A 9,974-nucleotide genomic window follows, 5' to 3' on the forward strand; every position below is an offset into this window, starting at 1 on the left:
TTCCAGCCGAAAAAAAGCAAAAAAGCAAAAACAAAACACGACAACAACAAAACCCAGGGTGACCTGGGGCCAGTCACACTCTCTCAGCCTAACCTACCTCGTAGAGTTGTTGTGAGGATAAAATGGAGGAGAGGAGGATAATGTAAATTGCTTTGGCTCCCCATTAGGGGAGAAAGGCAGGGTATAAATGACCCTCTGTGAGGTAGGTGGGGCTGAGAGAACTCGAAGAGCTGTGACTAGCCCAAGGTCACCCAGCTGGCTTCATGTGTAGGAGTGGGGAAACCAACCCGGTTCACCAGATTAGCGTCCACCGCTCATGTGGAGGAGTGGGGAATCAAACCCGGTTCTCCAGATCAGAGTCCACCGCTCCAAACCACCGCTCTTAACCACTACGCCATGCTGGCTCTCTCCAATTTGGATGCTCCAAATTAAAACATCCCGTGCCAATTTAGTTGCAGATTTTGTCGTTCACGGTGATCCCTGGAAAGGATCCCCTGTGAATCCCGAGGGCCTGTGAAAATATAAACATAGAGGTAATGGAGACTTGCCCCCCCATGTCATACTAGCCATGACAGACAGTGGTAGGATTTTTTTTTAGGGAAAGACAATCTGGGCGTCTCAGATATTGGTGGGAAATACAGTTCTCCTTGTGAATAACCTGGGAGAAGATGATATCGTAGAACTGTGACCGTTAAACATGGCTTGGACAAGAGGCTGTTGGGATCCCCGTGAAAGGGCAGACCCGCACCTTCGGCATCCACAAATCTGAGTTTGTCAAGGGACACGGCAGCCAATACCACGTCTCCGATGAGACTCTCTATGTGACACACATTTCCAAAATTCCTCTTTGTCATATTAGCATTTTATATTTTTAGACAAGCTCTTAACCAGCCTGAGGTATATTTATTCTTTTAAAAAATTCTAGGCTCTTTCCTCACGCATGCAGACTCAACAGATCATGCAAAAAAAAAAAAAAAATGAAGCATCATGTAACCATTCTATGGTTTCCTAGGAAGAAAGGAATGGGAAAAAAATAGGTAGTGGAAGAGGAACTTCTAGATCCCCTCAAGCCCTCAAAAGAAAGGGCCTTTTCAGTGGCAACCCCACAATTATGGAACAGCGTTCCCAGGGAGGTGTGCCTGGCCTCCCTCATTTTTGTATTTTTATGAGGCAGCTGAAGACGGTTTTATTGATTAAAGTGGTGCTAAATGGTGATTTTAAATTTTGGTGTATGTATTTTTAATGCAATCTATTTTATGTATTTTATTTACGTTGGAAGCTGCCCTGAGTTCCCTAAGGAAGAAAGGCGGTTAATAAATGTTTAAAATAAATAAATAAATAAATCCCTAGCAGTTACTGAAAATGTCTCTCTGCCCAGGTCTTTGGGTCAGCTTTGGCTAAAACGTGCCACTTTGGTTCATGGTGTATGTATGTGTATGTGTGTCCACCATACATGCACACATATATGTATGTGCAAATGTAAACCCCCACACAGACATATGTGTGTTTGTGCACCATAAATACACACACATATATGAATACATCTATGTATGTGTTAATGTATATGCACACAGATATATATGTGTGTGTACACCATAAATGCACACATGTACACACACACAACTGTGTATGTGTAAATGTATACATACACGCAAGTAGGTGATGAGGAAGACCCCGGCTGCCTGAGACCCTAGAGAGCTGCTGTTGGTCTGAGTAGGCAATACTGACTTTGATGGACCCAGGGTCTGGTTCAATATAAGGCAGCTTCACGTGTCCGTTTGTGTGTGTGCACCATAAATAAACACACAGCGAGACATATATGTATGTATAAATGTATACCCACACATAGGGTGTTTTCACACATACTGAATAATTAGGGTTGCCACCAAAGGGAGGTTTTTGGGGCAGATCCTGGAAGGGCGGGGCTTGAGGAGGGACTTCAATGCCCTAGAGTCCAATGGCCAAAGCGGCCATTTTTCTCCAGGTGAACTAATCTTTATCAGCTGGAGATCAGTTGGAATAGCAGGAGATCGCCAGCTACTACCTGGAGGTTGGCAACCCTAGGAATAATGCACTTTCAATCCACTTTTGATGCACTTTCACGATCGTTTGCAAGTGGATCTTGCCCTTCCACACATTAAAACCCAGCTGCAAAGTGCATCGAAAGTGGATGGAAAGTGCATTATTCGGCACAGGTGAAAAGTGCCATAGACATATATATGCGTTAGGGTCGCCAGGTCCCTCTTCGCGACCGCCGGGAGATTTTGGAGGCGGAGCCTGAAGAGGGCAGGGTTTGGGGAGGGGAGGGGCTTCAATGCCCTAGAGTCCAATGGCCAAAGCGGCCATTTTTCTCCAGGCGATCTGACCTCTATGGGCTGGAGATCAGTGGAATCAGCAGATCTCCTGCTACTACCTGGCAGTTAGCAAATACAAAATAGCAGAAAAACAAGCATTCAATAAATGCAAAGTATGTCTTTGTTCAATTTAGGCATATAGTTAACATACAATTATATAATCGTTGTCTGTGCAATATTATGCAGGATAAATCATAAACAACTTGTAATTGCAAATGTCTGAATTCCATTCAAAGAGTCTTTGTGTGAATATCTTGCTAGGCTTGCACCAAGGAGACGTGGATATACTCTCAATAACGTCCAGACTTGGTAGTAGAAATAGCAGGTATCTTCTGTTGCTGCTGTTTGGAGTATATTGACTCCCAAGCAGAACAAGTGGCAATACTTGGTGCAAGTTTGGCGAGATACCCGCACAAAGACTCTTCGAACGGGACTCAGACATTTGCAATTACAAGTTGTCTACGATTTATCCTGTATAATATTGCACAGACAATGATCATATAATTGTATAATTCACAGTGGGTCGCCGTGTTAGTCTGTTTGCAGTAGTCAAAAAGGGCCAGAGTCCAGGAGCACGTTAAAGACTAACAAAAACATTTTCTGGTAGGGTAGGAGCTTTCGGGAGGCACAGCTCACTTCTTCAGATATCTGAAGAAGTGAGCTGCGGCTCCCGAAAGCTCCTACCCTACCAGAAAATATAATTGGATGTTAACTATATGCCTAAATTGAACAAAGACATACTTTGCATTTATTGAATGCTCGTTTTTCTGCTATTTTTGCATTTGCCAACTAACCGTATAGCAGGCTAAACTTTATTTACCGACCACTACCTGGCAGTTGGCGACCCTAACGTGCGTGCACGTTCAAGCCCTTTCTTCTTTCGCCCCACCGTGATATCCTTTGGACAAGTCATATTCATTGGATTGCTTTTGTAAATTTTGTATCTGTCTTGTACTCCTATTTGTATATGCTGTATATATTTATTCACTTTGCACTTTAAAAAATTCACTTATTTGCTTTATATTGTCATAGTGCTGTTTTGGGTTGCTCCAACCTCCAGGTGGTAGCTGGAGATCTCTTGCTGTTACAACTGATCTCCAGCTGATAGAGATCAGTTCCCCCTGGAGAAAATGGCCGCTTTGGCAATTGGACTCTATGGCATTGAAGTCCCAGCAGCGGCCCTCTCCTCCTCCCAGGTCCGCGGGATGCCGGACAAGCCCTTGCGCACCAAGGCCGCCTCTCCGCCTTGCAAATGACTCGGAGGAGCGGAGGCTGGGAGCTGGTTTGGAGGGGGGGGAGGGAGGAAAAGCACTCCATTTTTACATTATTTTATTTTTTTTATTTTTTTTGCACCGGGTTCCCAGCGAGCACTCGGGGCTGCCGCGCCGGCCGGGACGCCTACCTGCTCGACTGCAGGGAAACAAGCTTCTGAAGGCTTTAATGGGATTTCGCCCGAGGCTGTTTTATTAAGACGTCGGCTTTTTCTGCTGCCTCGGCAGCTGACACCGCTCCCTGGCAGCCGCGTCCCCCCCCTTCCCCTCCCCTCCCGACAATGCACCAAATTATGCGCTTCATTTAGTGCTCAGGGCTTTGCCCAGGCGAATGGGATTGGGGGGGCGCTCCGTTTGACCAGATGAGTTAGGGGAAGGGGGGCGAGCGGCGAACGCACGAAGCTGCCTTCGACTGAACCATCCGACCCTTGCTGCATCCAAGGCAGGATTGTCTACCCAGACCAGGCTCTCCAGGGTCTCAGGCAGGGGTCTTTCACATCGCCTCCTTGGCTGGTTCCTCACTGGTTCCCAACCGGGGGTCCGTGGACCCCCAGGGGTCCGCGAGAGCTAAATTAAGGTCCACGAAACAAAGTTATAAACCCATAATAAATTAATGTTTTCAATTAAAAGTTCTCTAGTATAAAATATATATTCAAATATTATTCTAAGCTTGATGTTTAACTAACAGGTATGATTAAAGTTTATTTTCAAATTCTCGGAATTTTTATTTTGAACCTTGGGGTCCCTGCACTGAACAAAAAAGTCCTTGTGGTCCCTGGTCAAAAAAAAAGGTTGGGAACCACTGCTTTAGCTGGAGGTGCCGGGGATTGAACCTGGGACCTTCTGTGGGCCAAGCAGATAGATGCTCTACCTCTGAGCCACAGTCCCTTCCCCTAGCCGTGACCCCTCCCCATAGGTGCAGAAAAGAGCAAGAGTCCAGTAGCACCTTAAAGACTAACAAAAATATTTTCTGGCAGGGTAGGAGCTTTGGTGAGCCACAGCTCACTTCTTCAGATACAGCTAGAATGTGAATCCATCTGCCTTTAAGTAGAGGAGAGAGAATTCAGACAAGCATTAGTATGTAAATATTAACAGTATGTACATGTGAATAGCAGGCGTGTTGGGATTAGGTGTGGTATGCAGAAGAGTCTGTGATGTCCAGGGGACAGATGGGTGTGGAGAAATCAGCATTGGTAATGAGCCATGAATGCAAGGTCTTTATTCAGGCCAGGTAAATTCATTGTCTTTAGTTTGGATATCAACTGTAATTCAGCAGTTTCTCTACTGGACTCTTGCTCTTTTCTACTACTGCAGACAGACTAACATGGCTACCCACTGTGAATTACCTCCCCATAGGTGGTCCTGCTTCATTAGGGCTGGGGGGGGGAAGGGGGGAGGGGGGGTTTAAACGTGGAGAAAAGGGGAGATCAATACCATTGGGGCTTGTGTGCGTTAAGTTGCTTCTGACTCATGGCGACCCTATGAATCAGTGTCCTCAAAAATGTCCCCTCTTTGACACTGACAGCCTTTCTTAGATCTTGCAAATTGAGGGTTTACTTCCACCCTATTAGAAAGGATGTTTCTTTTTTGGGGGGAAGGCGCGTTGCCATCCCCCGATTTGCATTTTGGCTTTCCCAAAGGGCGCCTTGCAAAATATCTAGCGGTCTCCATTTCTGTCTGCAGACAGGTTAGTAGGGAGACAGAAGCTGGTGTATGTGGTTGTTGTTGTGGTTTTTTGGGGGGCATTAAACACATGAACACATGAAGCTGCCTTATAGTGAATCAGACCCTTGGTCCATCAAAGCCAGTATTGTCTACCCAGACTGGTAGTGGCTCTCCAGGGTCTCAGGCTGAGGTCTTTCACATCACCTACTTGCCTAGTCCCTTTAATTGGAGATTCTGGGGATTGAACCTGGGACCTTCTGCATTCCAAGCCCATCCCCATTCAGTAAACACACCAGTTATGAGTTTTAAGAATCACAGAATCATAGTGTTGGAAGTAGGGTTGCCAGTCTCCACGTGGTGGCAGGAGATCTCCTGCTATTACAACTGATCTCCAGCCGATGGCTATCAGTTCCCCTGGACAAAATGGCCGCATTGGCAATTTGACTCTGTGGTATTGAAGTCTCTCCCCTCCCCAAACCCCGCCCTCCTTAGGCTCCATCCCAAAACCCACGCACCGGTAGTGAAGAGGGACCTGGCAACCATAGCTGGAAGGGGCCATACAGGCCATCTAGTCCAACCCCCTGCTCAACGCAGGATCAGCCTAGAGCATCCCTGACAAGTGCTTGTCCAGCCTCTGCTTAAAGACCGCCAGGGAGGGGGAGTGCACCGCCACCCTAGGTAGCTGATTCCACTGTCAAACAACTCTTACTGTAAAAAACTTTTTCCTAACATCCAGCAGGTACCTTTCCTCCCGCAATTTAAACCCATTATTGCGAATCTTATCCTCTGCTGCCAACAGGAATAGCTCTCTGCCTTCCTCTAATTGTTAGCCCTTCAAATGCTTAAAGAGAGCAATCATCCACTATATGAATGCATGCGCGAAAGATGGCTATCTACTCTACTAGCTACCAAAAGATCTCTGAACAATGAACTGAAATGTCAATTTCTTTTGAATGAATATCGATTCCTGAAATAACTGAGATGGTGGCTTAATTTCTCGCAGAAGTGCTTAAGATCAAAACTGCTTTGAATTAGTATACTTTGTATTATCACAATTAGGGCTGTTGAAAAAAAATTTCGGTACAGTTCAGCTTTGGCAAAATTCGGCCCTTTTAAATTCGGGCCGTGCCGAAGTCCGAACTCCCCCGCTTCGGATCCCCGAAATTCTGGCGATATCCGGAGTTTGGGGGGAAATTCGGCCCCCCCGTGGGCCTTCACGGGGCTTCCATGAAGGCGCTCAGGGGGGCTCTTTAAACAGATCTGCGCCTTCCAGCTGGAAGGCGCAATCTGTTTAAAGCCCCCCCCGCGCCTTCAGGGAAGCCCCCTGAAGGTGCGTGGGGGTGTGTGGAACAGATCTGTGCCTCTCAGCCGGGAGGCACAGATCTGTTTAAAGGGCCCCCGCGCGCCTTCAGGGAAGCCCCCTGAAGGCGCGCGGGGGGAAACAGATCTGCTCCTTCCAGCTGGAAGGCGCAGATCTGTTCAAAGGGCAGGCAGGCGCAGGGCAAACTCCCGACCCACTGCCCCTCTTCCCGGGAGTCCCGGGAGGAGGGGCGGTGGGTCTTTAACCCCCCCTGCGCCTGCCTGGCAAGTTCCTGGGACTCCCAGGAAACTGGGCAGGGTGGCCTTTAAAGGCGGGAAAAGGCAGTTTCGGGGAATGCCGAATCTGCTGCATTTATTCGGCATTTGCCCGAACTCGCCAAATTTGGTGCCTCCTTTTCCCGCCTTTTTTTTGAGTTCGGTTCCATCTGTACCGGAAACTGCCGAATCGGGGGAAATTCGGCAGTTTTTCGGTTCGGGTCGAACCAAATCGACAGCCCTAATCACAATCCATATGGAATATTACTGTATCTTCCCAATCTGCAGGGGGTTTTATCTGTATTCTGTTTGGACTTTTGTCTAAAGCATTGTAATTATGCCAATAAAGGTATGTGTATGTGTGTGAGAGCAATCATCAAAGTTGCCAGGTCCCTCTTTGCCACCGGTGAGAGGTTTTTGGGGTGGAGCCTGAGGAGGGTGGGGTTTAGTGAGGGGAGGGACTTCAATGCCATAGACTCCCCCTTCCAAATGGCTAGTTTCTCCAGGGGAACTGATCTCTGTCGGCTGGAGATCAGTTGTAAGAGCGGGTGATCTCCAGCCACCACCTGGAGGTTGCCAACCCGGCCTGAGCAGTACTGGCAGAGCGAGGGGACGCTTCAGCATAGGGCAGGCAGAGGGAAGCAGAGTCAGACTGTTGAGCGAGGGCACTTCACAAGCCCCATGGCGTGAAAAAAATTATTTGTGATTCTTCTTGTAAGTTCTCTAGTTTTCACCCCCCCTCCCCAAGCTTAAGGCAATCTGAGATCAAGAAAATAAGGGATGAGAGAGGTGGCTGTGACAGCTTTAATATCTTGCTTTTCATATATTTCCATATTACACCGTTCGCTAGGCGGAAGGCAGGGATGTGACGCAGCATCCATAGAAGGGGAAACATGCCAAAGGAGGGCTTTTGAAAACATCGGGGGAAGGGAAGGTGGAGAGGGCAGGCCTGTTAAGAAGTTCTTGCCTCCTAGGCGGGGTGAATAAAGAGGAGGCCGGCATTTCATCTTTCTCAAAGCGCAAATGCTAAGAGGAGGTTCAGCGCAATGGAATTTCTGCACTGGAAAGTACAAAGAGAGCCAGTGTGGCGCAGTGGTTGAGAGCGGCGGACTCTAATCTGGAGAACCCGGTTTGATTCCCCACTCCTCATAGAGTTGCCAGGTCCCTCTTTGCCACTGGCAGGAGGTTTTTGGGGTGGTGCCTGAGGAGGGTGGGGTCTGGGGAGGGGAGGAACTTCAGTGCCATAGAGTCCAATGGCCAAAGCGGCCATTTTCTCCAGGGGAACTAATCTCTATTGGCTGGAGATCGGTAGTAATAGCAGGAGATCTCCAGCTAGTACCCTCCACCAACCCTGCCCTCCCCAGGCTCCACCCCCAAAATTTCCAGGTATTTCCCAACCGGGAGCTGGAAAACCTACTGTTGGCCAAGGGAGACCTGGCAACCCTCCATCCTCACCATCTGAGGCTAGATGCGGGGCAACCCAAGAAAGCACCTTCTTGGTCCTGATGCCTAAACTTGGGCACTCCCTCCCCAAGGAGTTTTGTCTTCCTCCCTCTATCATTATGTTCCACCCGCGGGCAAAGACTTTTTTTTTTCAGTTTGCCATTCTCTCCTTAATTCTTATTGTCCCTCCTCCCTGTTTGTGTGGCTGTGTGAACACATGAACACATGAAGCTGCCTAATACTGAATCAAATCCTTGGCCAATAAAAGTCAGTACTGTCTACTCAGACCAGCAGTGGCTCTCCAGGGTCTCAGGCAGAGGTCTTTCACATCACCTACTTGCCTGGTCCCTTCAACTGGAGATGCCAGGGATTGAACCTGGGACCTTCTGCACGTTAAGCAGATGCTCTACCACTGAGCCATGGCTCCACAGTTAGTGTTCATGTGTTTTATTTAATTGTTTCCAACATTTTACCTATGCTTATTTGTATTTTAACATTGTTTGGAGTCTTTACTGCCTTGAGAATCCTAAATTGAGCAGAAAGACAGCCTACAAATGTTTTAAATGAATTAATCAATGAAAAAAATGTAGATCACCCCTGCCCTGTCCTGCCCTGCCCTGCCCTTGGGAGTGTTTATTCTCTCTTCCCCATTTGTTTCCACTAGATTTTTGTAATACGGGTTGAGTATCCCTTATCCGGACTGCGTGGTACAAGAAGTGGTCCGTATTTCAGATCTTTCTGTATATTGGTATATTTTTGAATTTTTGCATATACAACATGAGATATCTCGGGGATGGGACCCAAATTCATGTTTTTCAGGCTGGTCCATTGCTCATCTCTGTTGTATTCTTGATGACTTTATTTCAAATATTGAAGAAAAAAGTATACAATCACATGGTTACAAGATCATATTATTAGTTGTTTGTTGCTGAGTTGACTTTTATATACACTTTATACACATAGCCAGAATGTAATTTTAAACAATATTTTTAATCATTTTGTGTACATTGAACCATCAGAAAGCAAAGGTGTCACTACCTCACCAGAAGGCCTGTAGCAGCTGTTAAACAAGAGCAGCAACAAACAAGCTCAGTCTCCACCTACGGTGCAGGGTACACTGTATTTTATTATTATTATTATTTTGTGTTAAGTGCTGTCAAGTCACTTCCAACTCATGGTGACCCTATGAATCAATGTCCTCCAAAATGTCCTATCTTTGACAGCCTTGCTCAGATCTTGCAAATTGAGGGCTGTGGCTTCCTTTATTGAGTCGACCCATTGCTTGTGGGGTCTTCCTCTTTTCCTGCTGCCCTCAACTTTTCCTAGCTTGATGGTCTTTTCCAGTGACTCTTGTCTTCTCATGTGACCAAAATACGACAGCCTCAGTTTAGTCATTTTAGCTTCTAGGGTCAGTTCAGGCTTGATTTTATCTAGAACCCACTGATTTGGGGGTTTTTTTTTTGGCAGTCCGTGGAATCCGTAACCCTCTCCTCCAACACCACATTTCAAAGGAATCGACTTTCTTCCTATCAGCTTTCTTCATTGTCCAGCTTTCACACCCATACATAGTAACAGGGAATACGATGGCATGAATTAACTTGATCTTGGTGGCCAGTGACACATCCTCACACTTCAAAATCTTTTCTAGCTCCTTCTTGGCTGCCCT

At 46.9% G+C, this 9,974-nt stretch overlaps 1 non-coding gene across 1 annotated transcript; it reads right to left on the reverse strand.

Annotated features, from left to right (window-relative positions):
- Positions 1–8,663: 8,663 nt before the first annotated feature.
- Positions 8,664–8,735, reverse strand: TRNAV-AAC (transfer RNA valine (anticodon AAC)). The gene has a single exon. It is a non-coding gene; the product is annotated as a tRNA-Val (tRNA).
- Between the last annotated feature and the right edge of the window lie 1,239 nt (positions 8,736–9,974).

The sequence above is a fragment of the Euleptes europaea genome, chromosome 10, assembly GCF_029931775.1.
Source record: "Euleptes europaea isolate rEulEur1 chromosome 10, rEulEur1.hap1, whole genome shotgun sequence".
NCBI classification, from domain to species: Eukaryota; Metazoa; Chordata; class Lepidosauria; order Squamata; family Sphaerodactylidae; genus Euleptes; species Euleptes europaea.